Here is a 23,460-nt window from a genome sequence, read left to right as displayed (position 1 = left end):
CAGAACACTCACCTTAGCCTAAAGCTGGGCAAAATCATCTAACACAAAGCCCATTTTATAATAACGTGTTGACTATCTCATGTCACTGAATTCTGTACTGAAAGTGGAAAGCATAATGGTTAAGTGTTTGCCCTCGTGATGGCAGAGCTGATGGGAGCTGCAGCTCACCGCCCTGCCCGGCACCATGAGACTCGTACCTCACGTGGCCAGCCCGGCAAAAGATCAAAATTCGAAATTTGAAATACAGTTTCTACTGAACGCATATCACTCCAGCCTCACCCTGAAGTCAAGAAAGTGTAAGTCAAACCGTCGTAAGTCGGGGACTGTCTGTAGCTTTATTGGAGAAAAAACTTTATTTTGCCGCCCAAGATCCTAACATGTAAATCTTTGTGATGCACTCTCTTAGGTTTCACCGATCCAGGCACTCTGCTCTTATGCTGACACAGCCGTCATTGCAGGACTTACCATCACATTGTTCATTTGGTAACATTTTTAAATAATATAAAAATAATACAGCTATATATAAAATAGATAACTAATAAAGACCTACCGTATAACCACAGGGAACTCTACTCAATACTCTGCAATGACCTAGATGGAAAGAGAATCTAAAAAAGAGGGGATATATGTATATGGATAACGGATCCACTTTGCTGTACAGCAGAAACTAACACAACAGTGTAAATCAACTATACGCCAATAAAAATTTTTAAATAACAGTAATAATAAGACCAAGAAGGGCTCATTCCAGGAATGAGCAAAAGTTGTTCAACAATGGAAATCCTACCAACATCAATCATTAGGTTTATATACTAAAGCAAAAAGCTCATAAGATTTTATTGCGAAGAAAGTTTTTTCCTAATATTTAATATCATTTCTAATAAAAAACAAATAACATTCATTAAAATAGGAATATAGAGAAACTACTTAAACATGATGAAGAAAGACTGTTTACCAAAAACAAACATTAGACGTCTGCTTTCCATCCTGATGCCATAACAGAGACTAGATCTACCCTCCCTCTTTAAGCAACTAACTATATGAAACAAAAGATCTCATCGCCTGACATCCACAGGCGATGCAGGATCTCAGTGATCCCTGAGAGAAGGAAACAAATGAAGTGAGCCCTGAGAGTGCCCCAGCTCACCACCAGGCTGAACGAAGAAAGGGGAAACTAACACAGAGCCCAAGGTTCTCACTGGGTTGAGGAGACAGGTGCAGAGCTCAAGGAGGGCAAGGTGGTGACAAGGTGTGAGGCAAAGCACCCAGAGAAGAGCTGCTGAGAGGCGGGGCTCCCAAGATCCGCAGGGGGTCCCTCAAGCCTTTGGCTGAGAGCTGCGACGGGCATGTGTGAGGACATCTCCAAGGCTGAGGAAGGAGCATCAGAAAGGGGGAGGCGGAGCCAGCCTAGGAGCTCACAGGAGGCCAGAAACAGCGCTCCCACTAACCAGGGTGGAAAGATCGCCTAACGCCCGGGGCACCGGGCACAGTTCTCAGAAGCATGTTCCCTCCGTTGGGCCAAGTTAGTCCTCGATGAAAAGTTCTGTTAGACCTGTCCCATCAGGGCTTAAAAGCAAGCCTCTAGAGAATCAAACTGATTCCAAGGAACTTACTGCATCCTAAATCAAGCCCATAAAAGTCTAAAGCAATTCCAAAACTCCAGCCATCGATAGCGTAAAATGTACATTGTCTGGCATCCAAGCAAACATTACCAGGTATGCAAATAAACAGGAACAATGACCTTAATCAGGAAAAGAAATCAAACTCAATCCGTTGATCCAAAAAAACCAACTCCAAAGAGCACAAAGAACACCCGTTAACCATGTCATGGCCATGATTTCACACACTTGCCTCACAAGGATTTAGCAGTAGATGCTGACTCAAAAATTACAGCAACATGGATGGACCTAAAGAATATTACACTTCGTGAAGTAAGTCAGACAGAGAAGGACAAATATTACATATCACTTACATGTGGAATCTAAAAACCATACAAATGAATCTATATACAAAACAGAAACAGACTCAGAGACATAGGAAACAAACTTATGGTTACCAAAGGGGAAAGGGGGTAATAGAGTAGGAATATGGGATTAACAGATACAACTACCGTACATAAAATAGATAAGCAACAAGGATTTACTGTATAGCCAGGGAATTATATTCAATGTCTTGTAATAACCGATAATGGAAAAGAACCTGAAAAAATACATACATATATATTTAACTGAATCACTTTGCTCTACACCTGAAACTAACACAATATTGTAAATCAACTACTTCAATTTAAAAAATTACAGAAGGGATAATTTCCTTTCCCCAACTTTTGGTGCTAATAAACCAAAAAGTTATTAAGAAGAAAGAAAAACAAAAGCCCTACTGACATAGGTTATTTCCGCAGAATTCTCTGATCTTCAAAATTTCAAACCCTGCTTCACTCTCAACTCCTTTTCATTCTTTCTGCTTTCAGTTTATTCCTTCCTTCTCTTTGGTAAGTATTTTCCCATTTTATTTTTAATAAAAAATATTTCAAAAACAAAAATAGTATATATATCAATTTATGCATGTCCATTACTAAACAGATGCTTGTTTTGTCATGCTTGCTTTAGGTCTCTCTAATAATAGAAAACACATGCAGGGCTTCCCTGGTGGCGCAGTGGTTAAGAATCCGCCTGCCAGTGCAGGGGACAGGGGTTCGAGCCCTGGTCCAGGAAGATCCCACATGCCACGGAGCAACTAAACCCATGTGCCACAACTACTGAGCCTGCATTCTAGAGCCCGCAAGCCACAGCTACTGAGCCCGTGTGCCACAACTACTGAAGCCCGCGTGCCTAGAGCCTGTGCTCCGCAACAAGAGAAGCCACCGCAATGAGAAGCCCGCACACCGCAACAAAGAGTAGCCCTTGCTCGCTGCAACTAGAGAAAGCCTGTGTGAGGCAACGAAGACCAAACACAGCCAAAATTAAATAAATTAATTAAATAAATTAAAATAAAACACATATAATATGCTGCTTTGTGCCAAGTACAGAAAGTACCACGTAAATATGTATATATTCTCAGATAAAATACATACATTTTGGTTGTCACATCAGCCCTATGTGGTAGATATTATCATCTGTTCCATTTTACAGATGAAGGAATTGAGGCACAGAGAGGTTCAGAAGCTTACACGAAGTCACACAGTTGATAACTGGCAGATTTGGGTTTCAACTCAGCTCATCTACCCCAGAGCCCATGATTTTAATACCTATACTATACTTCCTCTAACTAACACAGAAGCTATAGGATAGATTATTTTAAAAAATAAAACTGCACAGATGGAACTAATACAGCTTCCTCACACTTTTTTTCCTCCCTACATGCCTGCCCCAAAGGCACCACTAATCTGAAGATGTAGGTTGTTCTCACACGTGATTTTCCCCTCTCCTCTCCCCACCTTTGGATCTCAGATGAAAATGACTGAGTGAATGACAATACCCAGTTCTTAGCTTACAACCCCCATGGGTCCACACAAGACCCCTGTCTTTTATGTAAATGAATTTGTGTGTATCTTTCTATCCCTGTTCTCCATCCCCATTCCCTTCATCTCCATAGTTAACTGGTCTAATGCATTTTGCATGGTTTTTTGGCTGTGCTGCGCAGCATGTGGGGTCTTAATTCCCCAACCAGGGATGGAACCCACACACCTTGCATTGGAAGCATGGAGTCTTAACCACTGGACCACCGGGGAAGTCCCTGTATGTATTTTTGAATTTCCATATTTCTTTGTAAAACGCATATTGGTGGTGGTATGTGTGTGTGTTAAATTTATATAAAGGGCATCTTACTATGTAGGGCTTGTGTTGTTTCTTACTATTTTTACTCAGCACTCTTTTTACAACATACGCACGCTGTTGTGTACATTTCACTGGTTTTTTGGGTCTGTTTTTTTTGTTTTTTATTTGGCTGCGTTGGGTCTCCATTGCTGTGCGCAGGCTCTCTCCAGTTGTGGCAGTGGGGGCCACTCTTGGTTGCAGTGTGCGGGCTCCTCATTGCGGTGGCCTCTCCCTTTCCAGAGCACGGGCTCTAGGCACGTGGGCTTCAGTAGTTGTGGCACGCGGGCTCAGCAGTTGTGGCTCACGGGCTCCAGAGTGCAGGCTGAGCAGCTGTGGTGCACGGTACCAGCTGCTCCGCGGCATATGGGATCCTCCTGGAGCAGGACTCAAACCCACGTCCCCTGCACTGGTAGGTGGACTCCTAACCACTGCGCCACCAGGGAAGTCCCCATTTCACTGTTGCTTCTAATGCTGCACAATAAATGCCTCCCACTCCCTATTACAAACAGAACTGCAGTGACCGCTGGTGCACACGCCCTGCTCTGAGCCTGTGTGGGAATTTCTCTGGAACTTATGAATGCTTAATTTAGCCAAATGCTTACAACCTACTTTGCAAAAAAAACAAAACAAAACAAAAAAGTGTACCAGTCAACACTCCACCAGAAATGCAGGAGGGTTCCTATTTTTCCCAAAGTCCTATACCATCTGATGTTATCCAGTTTCTAATTTTTGCAAATCTGATGTCCAGTGTTTTGATACACTGTACATTTTTAAATTGTTAATGAGTTGGTGTATCTCTTTATCTTTTTTTCATTTAGGTCTCTCCATTTGGAAATTCCTGTTCCTATCACTTGCCCAGTTACCTGTCGTGCTTTTCCGTGTTGATTCACAAGAGTTGTTTGTATCATTCCAGCTAATAGCTACAGACTAATAGTCTCTTGTCTTAACTATTGCAAATATATTCTCCCAATCTATCGCCTGCGTGTTGGCCTTGTCTATAGGGTCTTTCATTTAACAGAAATCTATAATTTTGATGCAATGAAATCCATTGAATTTCTTTTTATTTTGCCTTATGCTTTGTGTTTTTGTGGTCTTAAAAAGCCACAACCATATTTTTATATAAGCTTAAAGATGTGCCTTTAGACCTCTAACCCATCTGAAGTCCACCTCTATAAATAAGGTAAGGATAAGGTAGAGATCCAGTGTTATTTCGCTATTTATGGGCCAATTTCTCCAACATCATCTACTATGCATTGATTCGTTTGACCAAATTTATCATATATCAAGTTTATATAAACAGGTAGGTCTACCTCTTAACTCTCGATTCTGTTCCCTTAGGCGATTTGTTAATTCTCTTTGAATTGTGTTTGTCTAAAATCAATTGAGCGTGAATGTAAGGGCTTATTTCTGGATGCTCAGTTCTGTTCCACTGATCTACATGCCTATCCTTACACCAGTTCTACACTGTCTTGACTAATATATTAAAATTTAAAATCAGACAGTGTAAACCCTCCAACTTTATTCACATGTAACAGAGCTAGCCCTCAATTTTAAAGAACATTTTATTATGTAATTATTTTAGCATACACAAAAGTAGAAGGCATTGTAAAACGAACTTTCATTACCCATGCTGCAGCTTCAACAATCTTGTTTCATCTATACTTCTCCACCTCTTACCTATTGCTAGTTATGATTTTTAACACCTTTATTGAGGTATAACTTATTTACCAAAAAATTCACCCACTGTAACTGCACAGTGCAAGGATTTTTAGTAAACTTCTGAACATGTGAAAACATTACCACAATTCAGTTTTAGAAAACTTCCATTGTCCCAAAATATTCCACCTTGCTCAACTGCTGTCAATACCTACCCCCTCTCCCACTCCAGCAACCATTCTTCAGCTTGCAATCTCTAAGTATTTGTCTTCTCTGAACATTTCTTGTAAATGGAATCATACAGCATGTGGTCTTTTCCATCTGGCTTCTTTCACTTACCATAATATTTTTTAGGATTATACATGCTAAAGCATATATTAGTTCAATCATTTCTGTTGTTGAATAATATTCCATTTTACAGTTATACTACATTTTGTTTATCCATTCCCCAGTTCATGGGCGTTTGAGTTGTCTCCAGTTTTGAACCTTATGTATAATGCTGTTATGAACGTGTGCATATAAGTCTTTGTGTGGCTACATATTTGCATTTCTCTTGGATACTCGCCTAGGAGTAAAATATCTGGGTCATATAAGTTTGTTTAGCTTTTTAAGAAACTGCCAGATTGTAATCCAGAGTGGCTAAACCACTTCACATCCCCTGAAGCAATGTATGAGGGCTCCAGTTTGTCCATATTGTCCCCAATTCTTATTATTTTCTCTCTCTCTATATATATATATATTTTTTTTCGGCCTGACCGAGGCTTGTGGGATCTTAGTTCCCCGACCAAGGATAGAACCCATGCCCCGGCAGTGAAAGCGGAAAGTTCTAACCACTGGACCGCCAGGGGATTCCCTCTTTATTTTCTATTATAGCTATTCTAGTGGGTACATCGGTATCTCATGATAGTCTAAGTTGCATTTCCTAGTACTAGTTTTGTTAACTATTCTTTTCATGTGATTTTCAGATATTAGTACACCTTTGTGCATGAAATGTCTATTCAAATAGTTTGCCCATTTTTTTAAAATTTATTTATTTATTTATTTTGGGCTGCGTTGGGTCTTCATTGCTGCGCACAGGCTTTCTCTAGTTGCGGCGAGCAAGGGCTACTCTTGGTTGCAGTGCACGGGCTTCTCATTGTAGTGGCTTCTCTTTTTGCAGAGCACAGGCTCTAGGCACGTGGGCTTCAGTAGTTGGGGCACACAGGCTCAGTAGTTGTGGTTCGTGGGCTCTAGAATGCAGGCTCAGTAGTTGTGGCACATGGGCTTAGTTGCTCCGTGGCATGTGGGATCTTCCTGGACCAGGGCTCGAACCCGTGTCTCCTGCATTGGCAGGCGGATTCATAACCACTGCGCCACCAGGCAAGTCCCTATTTTGCCCATTTTTAACTGGGCCTCCTTATTACTGAGTTGTAAGACTTCTTTGTACATTCCAGATCCAAGTCCTTTTATCAGATATATAACTTGGAAATAGTTTCCTCCAGTCTGTGGCTTGACTTTTCATTTTCTCAGTGGTATCTTCTGAGTTTTTAATTTTGATGACGTACAATTTATCAATTTTTTTTTCATGGATCGTTCTGTTGCTGTGGATAGCTTAGCTCCTCTCTAGTCTATTCTGTGCAGATGTGTGGAAACTTTTCCAGACCCTATGACTGTCTCATATTCCAAATCTTCCTATTAAATTTTTGGCTAACTTTATTGCTTGTTCCAGCCAGGACTGCAACCTCAGGCTAGCTGAGGCACTGGTTTTACCTGTTTGTTTGCCACTGAGATCACAAATATTAGCTACAGTGCTGCTGGGGTGGGTTTTTCCCTGCTCATTCAGAATCAAGTGAGACCTCTCTGGCAGTGAAGGAGTGGATTTTTACAGCTTGAACACCCTGGTAAGACCTCCCACAAACTGAGATGGACGGTGGGGAAAATGAAAGCAGTCCCCGATAAGTTTGCCACAGACCTATGGTCTTTAGTCAGAGTTCAGTGTTTCATTAGTAACCACCTGTAAGTTGCTCAGATGGCTTTGGTCAGTTTCCAGAGCCTTGAAATGGTTGTTTTTGACAACTCAGTCCAGTTTTATAGTTTATTTTGGACGGTAGAATTTGCTGCAGTTTCCTCTTGGCACTGAGCAATGCTGCCTTGGGGGATGGGATGATGCAGGCAAAATGAAGCTTTTCCTCTAAGATGAGGAGTGAGACAAGGGTAGTCGCTCTCATCACTCCTATTCAACATAGTACTGGAAGCATTAGCCAGAACGATAAGGCAAGAAAAAGAAATAAAACATATTGGAAATTCCCTGGCAGTCCAGTGGTTAGGACTCTGGGCTTTCACTGCCTAGGGCCCGGGTTCAGTCCCTGGATGGGAAACTAAGATCCCACAGCCTCGCAGCACAGCCAGGAAGGTATCAAAATCAGAAAAGAAGTAAATTGTCTTTGTTTGCAGATGATATGATCTTATAGAGAATTCTGAAGACTCCACCAAAAAACTGTTAATAAACAAATTCAGTAAAATTGCAGGATACAAAATCAACATACAGATAACAGGTGCATTTCTATATACTAACAACAGAATATCTGAAAAAGTAGTGAAGAAAACAATCTCATTCAAAAAGGTATCAAAAATGATAAAATACTTAGGAATACAGTCATACCTCAGAAGTATTGCAGGTTCAGTTCCAGGCCATGGCAATAAATCGAATATTGCAACAAAGCGAGTCACAAGAATTATTTGGTTTCCCAGTGCATATAGTATTACGTCTAAATAAACAAGGTACACACCTTAATTTAAAAATAATGCTGTTAGAAAAATGACACCAGTAGACTTACTCAACACAGGGCTGCCACAAGCCTTCATTTTGTAAAAAAAAAAATACACAAACACACAATGTCTGTAAAGTGCAATAAAGAAAAACTCAATTAAGAAAATCACAATAAAATGAGGACTGCCTTTAAATTTAACCAAGGAGATAAAAGATCTGTACACTGAAAACTATAAGAATTTGATTGAAGAAGACACAAAGAAATGGAAAGACAGCTAATGCTCATGGATTGAAAGATTTAATGTTGTTAAAATGTCCATACTACCCAAAGCCATCTCTAAATTCAGAGCAATTCCTATCAAAATTCCAGTGGCATTCTTCACAGAAATAGAGAAAACAATTCTAAAATGTGTATGAAATCACAAGACTCTGAATAGCCAAAGCAATCTTGAGAAAGAGGAACAAAGCTGTAGGCATTACACTTCCTGATTTCAAATTATACTATAAAGCTACAGTAATTACAACATATGATATTGTCAAATGAAAAAAAAAAAACACATAAAAATAAACACATATACCAATGGAACAGAATCAAGAGCCCAGAAATTAACCATCATACACATGGTCAACTACTATTTGATGGAGGAGTCAAAAATACTCAGTGTGGAAAGGATAGTCTCTTCAATAAATGGTGTTGGGAAAACTAGATATTCACATGCAAAAGAACGCAACTGGACTGCTGTCTTACACCATTCACAAAAATTAGCTCAAAATGGGCAGAAGAACTAAAGTGACTTAAACACAAGACCTGAAACCATAAAACTCCTAGAAGAAAACACAGGAGGAAAGCTCCTTGAAATTGGTCCTGGTAAAAATTTTTTGTACGTGACACCAAAAGCACAAGCAACACAAGCAAAAATTAATAAGTGGGATTACGTCAAACTAAAACCTTCTACACAGCAAGAGAAATAATAAACAAAATAAAAAGGCAACCCACTGAATGGGAGGAAATATTTGTATCATATATCTGATAAGAGGTTCATATCCAAAATATTTAAGGAGCTCATACAACTCAATAACAAAAATTTAAAAAAAACAAAACAAACAAACAAAAAACCAAAAAAATCTGATCTTAAAGTGGGCAAAGAAATTGGATGGACGGTTTTCCAAAGAAGACATACAAATGGCCAACGGGTTCATGAAATGATGCTTAACATTACTAATCATTGTGGAAATGCAAATCAAAACCACAATGAGATATCACCCTACACCTGTTAGGATGGCTATTATCAAAAAGACAACAGATAACAAATGTTGGTGAAGATGTGAAAAAAAGGGAAACTTTGTGCACTGCTGGTGGGAATGTAAACTGTTCCAGGAATCATTATGGAGGTTCCTCAACCTACCATGTGACCCAGCAATCCCACTTCTGTGTATATATCCAAAAGAAATGAGATCACTATCTTGTAGAGAGATCTGCCCCTCCATGTTCTTTGCAGCATTATTCACAATAGCCAAGACATGGAAACAACTTATTGATGGATGAATGACTGAAGAAAATAATTCAGGGGCTTCGCTGGTGGTGCAGTGGTTAAAAATCCACCTGGCAATGCAGGGGACACGGGTTCAAGCCATGGTCCAGAAGGAGCCCACATGCCGCGGAGCAACTAAGCCCGTGTGCCACAACTACTGGGCCTGTGCTCTAGAGCCCGCAAGCCACAACTACGGAGCCCAAGTGCCACAAGTACTGAAGCCCATGCGCCTAGAGCCCATGCTCCATGACAAGAGAAGCCACCGCAATGAGAAGCCCACGCACCGCAACGAAGAGTAGCCCCTGCTCGCCACAACTAGAGAAAGCCTGCAACGCAGCAACGAAGACCCAATACAGCGAAAAGCTATAAATAAATAAATAAATATGAAAATAATTCAGTCATAAAAAAGAAGGAAATCCTGCCCTTTGTGACAAGGATGCACCTTGAGGGCTTTATGATAAGTGAAATAAGTCAGATAGAGAAAGACAAATACTGTACGTTCTCACTTATATGTGGAATCCAAACCCATAGAAACAGAAGGTAAACTGGTGGTTGCCAGGGCTTGGGGGGTGGGGGAAATGACAAGACTCTGGTCCAAGGATACAAAGTTTCAGTTATAAGCTGAATATGTTCTGGGAATCTAATGTCAGAATAGTGCCTATAGTTAACAATACTGTACTGTATAGTTGAAAGCTGCTAAAAAAGTAGATCTTAAATGTTCCCACTATAACAACAACCAAAAAACAAACAAACCAACCTGTAATTAGGTGAAGTGAAAGATGTGTTAACTAACCTTATCGTGATAAACATTTCACAATATATACATATATCAAATCATTACATTTTACAACTTAAACTTACACAATGTTATATGTCAAACATATCTCAAAAAGGCTGGAGTGAGGGGTAGATTAAGAATTTGTACCTGTTTTACTATTATTCCTCTTTTTTTAAGTAGCTATTTAACTTCCTTTGCTTGTTTTTTAAATGTGTCGTCTGCCTATTTCTTACTGGTTTGTAGGGGCTTCTTGTATATTCTGTATATGAATCTTTTATCAGATATGTATTGCAAATATTAATATCTTCTCCCAGTCTGTGGTTTGCCTTTTCAGTTTCTTAATGTTGCCCTTTTATAAACAGAAGTTCTTAATTACAATGAAGTCTCCTTTATCAGTCTTTTTTTTATGGTTGGTGCTTTTTTATGCCCTTTGTAGAAAATATTTTTATTCCCTAGGGTGTAAAGATATTCTTCTATATTGTTTTCTAAAACCTTTGTTGTTTCCCCTTTCACACTTAGATCTTATGAATGAAAAATACTGCTGCCGTATCAGTAAAGAAAGGATGTTGCAGCCTTGAAGCCATCACATTACGGCCTTCCCAGGTGAGCCATGAGGGAACTCAGGATAGAAGCGCATGCCCACCATCAAGTAGTCAACTGCTGCAGCCACCCCAGGCGATGGTTCACGCTGAGGAAACTCAGGATGAGGAAACACAGGATACTGGCCCCAGACAGCTGAGGTGCAGATCAAAGGAATGTTTCAGTGAGCCCAGACTTTGCATCTTCCCATACATAGAAAAGCACTAAATTCCTTAACTTGAGATATCTGGTTTTCTTTAATTAACAGTAAACGTTTGATGTTCCGACTACCTGGTCTTAGTTGCAAAAACTCCTGATATATATCCCGGCTTCCGCCTCGCCTCTTCAGAGCAGTCCCTCAGAGTTATCGGAGAGTCCCGTCTCCCAGGCTGAATGTCCTCGGAATGTCCGCCTCATAAAACATAACTCTCAACTTTTAGGTTGTGCTTTTTCCAGTCAACAATCTACAATCCACTGTAACCGATTTCGTGTACCAGTGAGAGGGATAGATGAATATATAAAAATGTCCATATGGGTGTACAACTGACCCAGCTCTGTTAACTCAAAGACGACTCTCTCCACCCCACCCACTGCACTGCACTGCAAAGTTGGCATAAATCAAGTGACTGTATCTGTGTTGGTCAGTTTCTAGACTCCGTTTTCTGTTCTTTTTGTTAATTGGTCTACTCTCGTACCAATTTTCATACTCTCTTGTTTATACAACTTCATAATAAGCCTTGATATCTGATAATGCAAGTCTTTCTGCTTTGTTTTTCAAGTTTGTCTTAGCTATTCTTACCCTTTTTGCATTTCCATGTTTGTTTTAAAATCAGTTTAATTGTTTTTTGACCACACATGAAAACAATCTTCCAGTGACTGACTGAGATTGCACTGACTCTATAGATCAATTTGGAGAGGATTAAATCATTAATATACTGAGTCTTTCAATATACGAGCATGGTATACCCCCTTTTACATAGGTCTTCTTTAAATTCAGTACTGTTTTATAGGTTTCAGTGTTGAAGTCTTGGATATATTTTGTTAGATCTATTTATTAGTGATTATTACCTGAATCAATCATTTTATTAGAAATCACCAAATGGTGATTTTCTAATTCTACCATTCATTATGCACTTAGCTAGAGTTTTTCTACAAAGACCTCCTTCATCCCCTAAGACTATCTAATTTCCCTGATGCATGGTTCATACCGGAAAGTCAGGTTAAATGCTTCCTCTTCTTTCCCTGTAGTTACTAATTTTTAACCTAATGAGTTGGTGTCCCAGCAACCCCCAAAACCATCTCATTAGTTTTGTTTTTGTTGGGAAAACTGGTCTCATGGGCAGTCTTTCAACCCGTACTTGGCCACGTAAGAATGGGCCATGGGCCTGGACCACTTCTTATCAAGAGACAGAGGGCCCACACCGCTGTGCCGGCCTATGGCCTGTATGGAAATATCTTTCCCTGATTCAGATTCAACCTGTGCTCCTCTGTCCTGCTTGCACATGTGCACAACCCCAGACTCCAAAGGGGAGGAGTCGGGGTCCTTCTGCTCCAGCACGGAAGGGGCGCTTCTAGACCAACTGCCCTGTGACGGCTGCCAGGGTGGAGAGGGACCCCACTGGCCACAGGGGACCAATGCGCGCTATTGAGGCTGATTTTGCTCTATCTCTATGTGGGCACAGCGATGCTCCACCCACGGCTGTACCATGTTGTTTTCCTTGGCGACTCTGATACCAAGATGCAGTGGGCAGCATGTCTGGACATCTGCTGGCGGCTGGTGTTGTGAAGGGCTTTGCTCTCCTCCGCGAAGTGGGAGGCCTCCCTGGGACTGGGAACGGGTTCCCTGTGCTCTACTCGACAACTTTATTTTTCTCTTTAGAATATCACTATGAATTAATGGTTTTGAATATATCCAATACGCTTTTTATATTGTTGGCATTCTATTGGTTTTTCAAATTGTCCCATCTTTAGAGTCTTCCTTCAAGCTAGCTCCCGTGTCCTTCTAACAAAGCTACTGCCTTTACATAGGTTTCTGCAAGTCAGAGCCTGAGAAAAGTCTGTGTGCGGGTAGTGTCTCTGGGAATTTGATTCCAGAGAGCAGGAGCGAAACATGTAGGAAGTGTCACAAGGAAGAAGGGAAAGAAAGGTTAGCCACCAGGACGCTCTTTCTGACCGGTACTTCTTGAGGAGTTTTTTTTGAAATATGTCTCAGAACTCTCTGCCCATGGGACAGAAGAGAAGCATTTATGGATTGGCTACTATTCCCCATTCATGGAAAATGGCCTCATGGGCGTTTATTCCCCCCGAACTCCTAGTTGCACATGCATGACCACTAAGTGGGTTCGTGCCAAGAGTCTACACCCTGTGAGCCTCAGAGAAGTCCCAAGTCAGGAAGAAGAGATCATAGCATAAGCATTCATGTAAATCTCTCTGACCACACCTGCACAAAGCCTGTCAAAGGTTGCACGAACTGTCACCACAATCATGACTGACTAAGAAGTGGGGCTGAGAGGGTTCTGTAGCGTTGCAGCAGAGGTGTCTAGCGCTGTCCACTAGAGCCACTCATGCCTCTCTTAAGTCCAATTCATCACAGAGCCTTCTTCCATGTAGTGGTCAATCAGGATTTTTGCAAGACTCCGTGGAAGAGTATTAGTGGAAAAAACTACGGTCCTCACAGCTCAGCTGGTCCTGAGACCGTGATTGAGACAGTCATCATATACAACCAATCTAGGTTCCCTCACTGCCACCAGCACTTCAGCTTGGAACACACTTCTAAAGTGAAGTTAACAATCTCACCCCTACCTCTATCCTGTCCAGCGTTATCACTACCATCAGGTAACCAAGGTAGCTTTCCATAACTTCCTTTATGCTCATTCATGTACCCCCCACACACACACCACACACTTGTGTATGTATATAATATGATCTCATTATCACAAAACAAAAGAACAAACAAAAAAAGGAAAAATTAACTAGATCTAATAGACATACACACCCAACAGCAACAGAATATAAATTCTTCTCAAGTGCACATGGATCATTCTCTAGGATAGACCATATGTTAGGCCACAAATCAACTCTCAATAGATTTTAAAAGATAGATATCAGATACATGTATATGTATAACTGAATCACTTTGTTGTATACCTGAAACTAACACAACATTGTTAATCAACTATACTCCAATATAAAATAAAAAGTTAAAAATTAATAAATAAAAGTATCTTCTCTGACCACAACAGGATGAAGTTAGCAATCAATAACCAAAGGAGAACTTGAAAAGTCACAAATTTGTGCCAAATTAAACATCACACACTTAAACACTCAATGGGTCAAAGAAGAAATCACAAGGGGAATTTAAAAATACTTAGACATGAATGAAAATGAGAACACAACATACTAAAATTTATGGGATGCAGTAGTAAGAGAAAATTTTATAGCTGTGAATGTTTGCACTAAAATCAAGAAAGATCTCAAATTAACAATCTACCTTTACTACTCAAGGAACTAGGAAAAGGGGAATTCCCTGGCAGTCCAGTGGTTAGGACTCTGCACTTTCACTGCTGAGGGCATGGGTTCAATCCCTGGTCAGGCAACTAAGAAGCCACACAGCACAGCCAAAAAAAAGAAAAGAAGGAACTAGAAAAAGAAGAAAAAACTAAACCCAACACAGTAGCAGAAGAAAGGAAATAATAAAAGTTATAGCAGAGGTAAGTAAAATCAAGAACAGAAAAACAATAGAAAAAAATCAATGAAACAAAAAGTTGGTCCTTGAAAAAGATTAACAAAATTGAGAAACCTTTAGCTAGATTGACTAATTTAAAAAGAAAGAGAAGACTCCAATTACTAAAATCTGACATATAAGTGGGGGCATTACTACCAATTCTATAGAAATAAAAAGGATTACAAGAGAACAAGTGTACTATGAACAATTGTATGCCAACAAATCAGATAACCTAGATGAAATGAACAAATTCCTAGAATCACACAATCTACCAGGACTGAATCATGAAGAAACAGAAAATCTGAACAGCCTAAAACCAGTAAGGAGATTGAATCAAAAATCAAAAACCTCCCAACAAAGAAAAGCCCTGGGTCTAATAAGTTTACGGGTTAATTCTACCAAACATTTAAAGAATTAACACCAATCCTTCTCAAACTCTTCCAAAAAATCGAAGAGAAAGGAATACACCCTTACTCATTCTATGAGGTCAGCATTGCCCTGATACCAAAGTCAGTAAAAACATTACAAGAAAATTACAAACCAATATTATTTATGAATATTGATGTAAGAATCCTTAACAAAATACTGGCAAAGAGAACTCAACAGCATATCAAAGGGATTATACACCATGACCACATGGAATTTATTCCTAAAATGCAAGGGTAGCTCAACATATGAAAATCAATTTATGTAATACACTACATTAACAGAATGAAAAGGGGGAAGAAAACTATATGATCATATCAATCAACGCAGAAAAGCATTTGAAAACAATTCAACAGCTTTTCATGAAAATAACACTCAATAAACAAGGCATAGAAAGAAACTACCTCAAAATAATAAAGTTCATAAATGAAAAACCCACAGCTTACAGGATACTCAGTGGTGAAAGACTAAAAGCTTTTCCTCTAAAAATAGGAACTAGACAAGGATACTCACTTTTTCCAATTCTATTCAACATAGTATTAGAAGTTCTAGCCAGAGTAATAAGGCAAGGAAAAGAAACAAAAGGCATCCAAGTTAGAAAGGAAGAAATAAAATGACGTGTATTCACCGATGACATGATCTTGTATGTAGAAAACCCTAACTATTACACACACACCAACAAAAAACAAAACAAAACAGAACAAAAACAAACTTTAGAAATAATAAACAAACAACAAAATAGCAGAATACAAAATCAACACTCAAAAATCAGTTGTGTTTCTATACACTAACAACAAAAACCTGAAATTAAGAAAATAATTCAATTTACAATAACACTCAGAAAGAATAAAACACTTAGGAATTAACTTAACCAAGGGGACTTCCCTGGTGGCGCAGTGGTTAAGAATCTGCCTGCCAATGCAGGGGATGCGGGTTCAATCCCTGGTCCGGGAAGATCCCACATCCCACGGAGCAACTAAGCCCATGCGCCAAAACTACTGAGCCTGCGCTCTAGAGCCCGTGAGCCACAACTACTGAGCCCGCATGCTGCAACTACTGAAGCCCATGTGCCTAGAGCCCGTGCTCCGCAGCAAGGGAAGCCACTGCAATAAGAAGCCCGCGCACTGCAATAGAGTAGCCCCCACTCGCCACAACTAGAGAAAGCCCTCATGCAGCAACGAAGACCCAACGCAGCCGGAAAAAAAAAAATTTAAAAGAAAAACAAACAAAACAAAACAAAAAACCTTAACCAAGGAGGTGAAAGACTTGTACACTGAAAACTGCAAAACATTTCTGAAAGAAATTAAAGAAGACATAAATAAATGGAAGGACACCTTGTGTTCATGGATTAGAAGACTTAATTTTAAAATGATACTACCTGAAACAATCTACAGAGTCAATGCAAACCCTATCAAAATCCCAAAGATTTTATTTTTGCAGAAATAGAAAAATCCATCCTAAAATTCATATGGAATCTCAAAGAACACCACATAGCCAAAGCAATCTTGAAAAAGAAAAATAAATTTGGAAGGCTTACACTTCCTGATTTCAAAATTTACTACAAAGCTGCAATAATGAAAACAGTGTGGTTCTGGTAAGACAGATATATAGGCCAATGTAATAAAACAGAGAGCCTAGAAATAAACCCATGCACATATATGGTCAAGTGATTTTTTACAAGGGTGACAAGACAATTCAATGGGGAAAGAACAGTCTTTTCAACAAATAATGCAGGGAAAACTGGATATACACATTCTAAATAGTGAAGTTGGACCCTCACCTACACCATATACAAAAAATTAACTCAAAATGGATAAAAGGGGGACTTCCCTGGTGGCGCAGTGGATAAGACTCCGTGCTCGCAATGCAGGAGGCCTGGGTTCGATCCCTGGTAAGGGAACTAGATTCCACATGCATGCCACAACTAAGGAGCCTGCATGCCACTACTAAGGAGCCCTGGAGCCACAACTAAGGAGCCCACCTGCCACAACTAAGACCCAGCGCAACCAAGTAAATAAATAAATATTTTAAAACTGGATAAAAGATCTAAGCATAAGAGCTAAAACTATAAAATTCTTAGAAGAAGACATAGGGGGAAATCTTCATGGCACTGGATTTGACAATGGTTTCTTGGATATGACATGAAAATCCCAGGAACAAAAGCAAAAATAGCAAACTGAACTTTTTCAAAATTAAAACTTTTTTGCATCAAAGGACACTATCAACAGAGTAAAAAGGCAACCCACAGAATGGGGTTATCACATATCTGATAAGAGATTAATATCCAGAATATTTAGAGGCTTCCTAAAACTCAACAACAAAAATCAAAATACCCAAGTCAAAAATGGGCAAAGCGTTCAGACATTTCTCCAGAGAAGGTATACAAATGGCCAATAAGCACACGAAAAGATGCTCAACAGCAATAATCATTAGAGAGGTGCAAATCAAATCCACAGTGAGATACTACTTCACACCTATTAGGATGGCTATTACCCCAAAACCAAAAACAAGCATTGTCAAGGATGTGGAGAAATTGCAACGCTTGTGCACTGCTGGTGGGAATGTAAAATGTCGCAGCTGCTGTGGAAAACAGTATGGCAGTTCCTCAAAAACTTAAACTTAGAATTACCATTTGATCCAGCAATTCCACTTCTGGGTATATACACCAAAGAACTGAAAGCAAGAACCCGAACAGATATTTGTACACCAAATAAAACCAAGATTTATAGCAGCATCATTCACCGTAGCCAAAAGCAGAAACAATACAAATGTCCATCAACAGGTGAATGGATAAACAAAATATAGTATACATGTACAACAGAATCTTATTCAGCCTTAGAAAGCAATGAAATTGTGATACATGCTACAATATGGATGAACCTTGAAGACACTATGCTAAATGAAATAAGTGAGACCGAATAGGACAGATTCTGTATGATTCCACTTGAAAGAGACACCTTGAGTAGTCACATTCATAGAGAATGTGGAACAGTCGTTACCAGGGGCTCGGGGAGCAAGGGATGGGCAGTTATTGTTTAATAGGTGTCCAGTTTCAGCACAGGACGATGAAAAGTTCTGGAGATAGATAGATAGATGGTTGTACAGCAATGTGAACATACTTAATGCCACTGTAGTGTACAGTTAAAATGGTTAAAATGTTAATTTTTATGTTATGTATATTTTATCACACACAAAAAAAGAAAAACAAAAATCTCTCACCACTCTGCAGACTTTTTAACTTTAACAATACATTATGACTATTTTCCTGGTCAACAAATATAAATCTAATTCACCCTTTTTAATCACTGCACAATATATCATAGAAAGGGTATGCTATACCATATTTAACTACTCCCATATTGAGAAACACTTGCTGTTATAAATAACGTTGCAGTCAGAATCTTTAAGGTTCTTACGATGTATTCGTTCTGTGCAATGGAGTCTCCAAACTGTGATTCCTGGTGAATGGTATATTTAGATCTTTATTTAATGCATTTTCAATTTGTATTTGTTCAACGTATCAAGCAGTAGGGAAGATGTTCCGTATTAGTTAGGTTATGAACTCTGTTGCATGTGACGAAAACCTCCAATAGCTGTGACTTACAGCTGTGATGTAATTTTGTTTCTCTTTCACATTACAGTCAGGAGATGGGCATTCCAGGACTGGTACACAGACTACTGAGTGAGATCACCCAAGCATCCAGACTCCTTTTATTCTCTTACTCCACCATTCATTTTCATGGTCCCTGATGGCCCACTGTCATGTCCATATTCCAGTCAGCAGGAGAGGGGAGGGGAGAAGCCCGGCACAAGCCCTTCCTCTCAGGACTCCACCCAGAGGTTGCCTAAACCACTTCCACTCACAGCTTATTGTCCTGAACTTAGTCACGTAACCCATCCTACCTAAAAGGGAGGCTGGGAAAGATGGCGCTCCTGCGGGGTGGCTGTGTGCCCCGTTAGCACCGTGATGGCCAAGAGGAGATGAGATGATGAACAACTCTAGGATAAGATCCTCCAAAAGAACAGTCAATTATGTCAGCAATATTTATAAAATAAACCATTTCCCACCGAATTAAAATGCCATCCTTGTGTTCATTTAGGCACATACGATTGATCTGTTTCTAAATGCTAATCTGCTCCACTTTCATATTAAATGAATGTTGTAATAATTGTTAGCTGCTCTCATTGTATTACAGTTGTTGATATATTAGTAATTTAGCTTTTGTTAACTGTTTGATTTAAGCTGTTTGATTTACACTATTTCCACAGATCAACTTAAAGATGGTCAAACTTATTGTAAAAACTGGTTTGTCCTGGCTCTTGGATATTATCATTTGAGGCAGAAGTAATTTTCTTAGTTCTGGGTTTTCAATGTTAAGAACCATCTCTACCCACCTGTGACTACAGCTAAGAGGTCACACATTTATTTCATCATCGTTGCCTTAGAGGAAAAGGGACCATTACTGAAGAGAAAGCCTGACCACAGCAGGGGTCTGGTGAGAGGCACAGCATTTCCCAGGGTAACAGGCATGCAGGACTCCGCCTTACCATCCATTTCACAAGCAGTGGGTGTGAGCAAGGGCCAGGATGAGGCCTAATGGTTAAATCGGTTCCCATGCTGATGGGAAATTAAAGTGGTACCCTCCAGCTCCTGGCTCTGGCACACTGTCCATCTCAAGTGTGTGGCTCCATTAGCCTTTTAACTGACAGCCCTGCCTCTGGCTTTATCTCCTTCCACCAGGCCTCATGCACTCTATTTATAGAGGAAAATTTTGCTCAGGTTTATGCCTTATGCTCAAAAGTGCCTTCCTTTGACTTTGGCTTTAGAGAAAAGAAAAGTTATGTGATCCAAAGAAGCTGCACTGGGGATCCTGTCCTCTTTCCACCCTGCTTTTGCCTCTCTCTAAAACCTAAATACAGCATCTCTTCCATGAAGCCTTCCTGGTTTCCAGTGCCTACAACAATGGAATAAGCTGGAAGGCATCTTAGGGACCTGGAGGCTCCATTCTCAGCCCTGACTTCCTCTGCTCCCCTGAATCTGCCCACACTCCTCCCCCAGATTCTGATCAGTGGTCTGAGATGGAGCCGTACCTCTTGCGTTATTTTAACTTCCACAAGGGATTATGACCAACAGATGGGGTGGGAAACTATACCACTAGGCCAACCACTTAACGTAGAGATGAGGGCATGGAGACCACATGACACTGCAAAGCCACGCCTTCCTTCCTAGGAGCAGCTCCTTCCAGGCAGGGACATTAGCTCCTTTGCAGCTGTGTCTCCAGAACCTAGAACTGTGTCTACCTGGCATGCAGATTTGCTGGCAGTTCTGCTGAATGAATACGACATCAAGCTTAACCTAGAAAACTGGTCCGGGATATGACACCAGAGCCTTCCTTTGCTGGAGGGTGATCCGTGCCTAGTTGGCAGGCCTGTTCACCGCGATTGCTTGGCTTGTTAAACGGTCTTCCTTGAGCCAGCCTCCGCTGTCACCTCCCAGGCTCTGTTCATTGCTTTGCATCATAGGAGGTCAAAGTTAGTCACGGCTGGCCTTACGTGCCTGGGAACCGGCCCCTGTTGGAACACACATCTTAGGGAGTGTCTGGAGCCAGGAAACAACCCGGCGGGAGTTGTCAGGGGCGTGGAGGACAGTGCGGACTTTGAGACGGGCAGCCCAGCCCCCGGGCAGGTGCGGGGAGGGGCGGTCGGGGTTGGGGGAGGACCGGCTGGCGGCGGCCGGGCGGGGAGGGGCGCTCGCACCTGCGGGGTGGCAGCTGCACTCGGCGCGCAAAGCGGCCACGGACTGACGGCTCGTAGGCGCTCGGCGCAGGTGAGACGCCGGCTGCGGGCAGGGGGCTCGGCCCGGAGGGGTTCCGACGCGGAGGGGCTCGGCCAGGGGAGGGGTCTCGGCTGGGGAGGGCAGGGAGGCGCTGGAGGTCCAGGGGTGGGGAAGCTGACCCGAGGGCCCCCTCGGGGCTGGAGGTGGGGCCGCACTGGGAGGTTCCCTCCGCGCCCGCGCACCTATGGCCGATCGCCAGCGGCCCTGGGGTGAATATTGTCGCGACCCCGGCCTGGCAGGGCGACCGTGTCGCCCGGTGAGAGGAGCTTCCAAGTGTGAAGCCCTTGCCCTCCGTTCCGCCCCGAGGATCGGAACCCCCCGCGGTGATGACTCGTGTCCCGCCCGGAGACCGGAGCTGTCTTGAGTCCGCGGCTTGCAGCGGCGGCACTTCCACCCCGACCCTCCCCGGGCCGGCGCCGCCCGCCCCCCGCGAATGCGCCCACCACATACTCTCCTTAGGCCAGCAAGCCTTGAGGCTAACAGTGAGAGGCAACTGACAGATAATGTCCCCTGAGCCATTATTTAGCTTTCACGGACAGGCCAGTGGGCAGAGGGATGCGAGGGGTCAAGGGGGAAGGTTAGCAGTGGTTGGAGAGGTTTAGTGGGGCCTGAACATAGTTTTAGGTGTCCCCGTCTGGGTCCAGAGTGATCACCTCTGGAGACACGAGCTAGCCCTCCATGTAAGAAGGGTTGTGCTGCAGCAACGGAAACGCCCTATGAAATAAACAATTTAAAAATTTTAGCCAGAAATGAGCACTTCCTTCCTGTTCTCTTCCACCACTGCCCTCGCCTGCCATTTTCCCCACATCCCTGGCCGTCTGCCCCGTTGCCCTACCCACCGCTCTGCTGGGCTCATAAAGTGACAAAAGAATTTTACCTGTGTTTTTGCATTCACTTCAATAAGTAGTACGGCTTATTGTTAAAGGAAACGTGTACTCTTTTTAACCAGATGTGCAACATATCAGTATATTCTGGGTTTTGTACCATGTTGAACACTGCTGGGGAGAAAAATAACACACTCTGAGATAGGGGGGTGCGGCCTGCTTCAGACTGAGCTCTTCCTGAGTGAAAGTTCCTCTGCTTAATAATATGATGTAGTTACCCTCTGTTCCTAAAGCTTCTGGAAAAGATATGGAACTGATATGAGGGCTTTGTTGAATAAGGCCCCTTAATTTTACAAGGGGAGAGCACCCGACATAAGCAGAGAAAAAGGCATTATTTCTGGTTATGCATTATTTGTTCTGGTACTACAGGAGGCAAGCACTCAGTTTTCTTTGTAAAGACCTTTGATTTCCTCGCACTTCTTCCATGGGCGGTGGAAACAGTATTACCACTTATCACATACTCTGCATTTTTCCTTATATTCTGCGGGTTCCTCCCCGACCCTTCTGGGGAATGTTGGTTGTGATGGACTAGGTGAAGTTACTGAATCTCACGTTTGGCACCAGTAATTTTATGTAAAGTATTCCCCAATATCCTTGGTTGTGTGTCTTGCCTAATCTTAGAAAATAGCACTTTGAAATTGTCGGGATTTGGCAAGGGCTGAGGCGAAAGGGTTGGATAAAGAGGAAGAAAGAATTCTGCTTTCTTATCTCCCCACCACCTTCACGTTCACTTTGGCTGCCATGCTCAGTTGGTCAAAGTACAGATGTTACCTACGTTGGTTGTAATCAAAAGATTGTCTCTTTCTCTCAAACGCATCTGCTTGTTGAAAATGGATACGATCAATTTTACCATGTGTAGAACCACTCCCATAGCCAAAGTTTCTGTTACTGCAAAACTTTTTATAATTGTGGGTAAGAGAATGGAAGTCATGACTGCATCGTCAGCTAATGGCTGCATATGTAGACAAATTTCCCATCTACACTTGAGACAGGTTATAAGGCAAAACCCAGATTATTCACAATACTATACCGTACTGAATATGGACAATTAGAGGCCGCAGGTAAGTGATGTAATTCCCACACTTAGTTTGAACCCAGCTTCCCTTTTAACCAGCCAACCCTTTCCCCCAACCTTTACTGGGGCTAGAAACAAACAGAGATGATTTCAACTTTAGCTGTTTCTGTTTCTCTTGCCTATTCTCTTATGGAAAAATAAGGTCACAAGGTACACTATGGCAGGCATAAGGAAACTCAAAAGATCTATCTGCCTTGTGTAATGAAGAATTAAACTGAAAACATCAAAGCACACTCATGCATTCCCCTAGCAGGATTTAGATTTCTAAGCCATTATCAATATCTTGCTGGTATCAAATCATAATGGGGCTTTACAGAGTACCAGGCATTTTCCTTAGCACTTTGAGGTCAGAGTAATAGCCCTATATTTTTTTTAGTATGCTTTTTATTTTTTTATTATTTTTTAA

General features: G+C 41.4%; 1 protein-coding gene across 1 annotated transcript in view; it reads left to right on the top strand.

The window, feature by feature from the left end:
• Positions 1–20,999: 20,999 nt before the first annotated feature.
• TMEM45B (transmembrane protein 45B) overlaps positions 21,000–23,460 on the top strand; it is a 30,768-nt gene continuing 28,307 nt past the window's right edge. The window contains exon 1 of the mRNA XM_060017673.1: positions 21,000–21,086. The gene's annotated coding sequence lies outside the window, so the exon portion shown is untranslated. The remainder of the gene's footprint in view (positions 21,087–23,460) is intronic.

Source organism: Delphinus delphis, chromosome 8 (assembly GCF_949987515.2).
Source record: "Delphinus delphis chromosome 8, mDelDel1.2, whole genome shotgun sequence".
NCBI classification, from domain to species: Eukaryota; Metazoa; Chordata; class Mammalia; order Artiodactyla; family Delphinidae; genus Delphinus; species Delphinus delphis.
The sequence above is the reverse complement of the archived record's forward strand: the minus strand, read 5'-3'. Positions and strand labels throughout refer to the sequence as shown.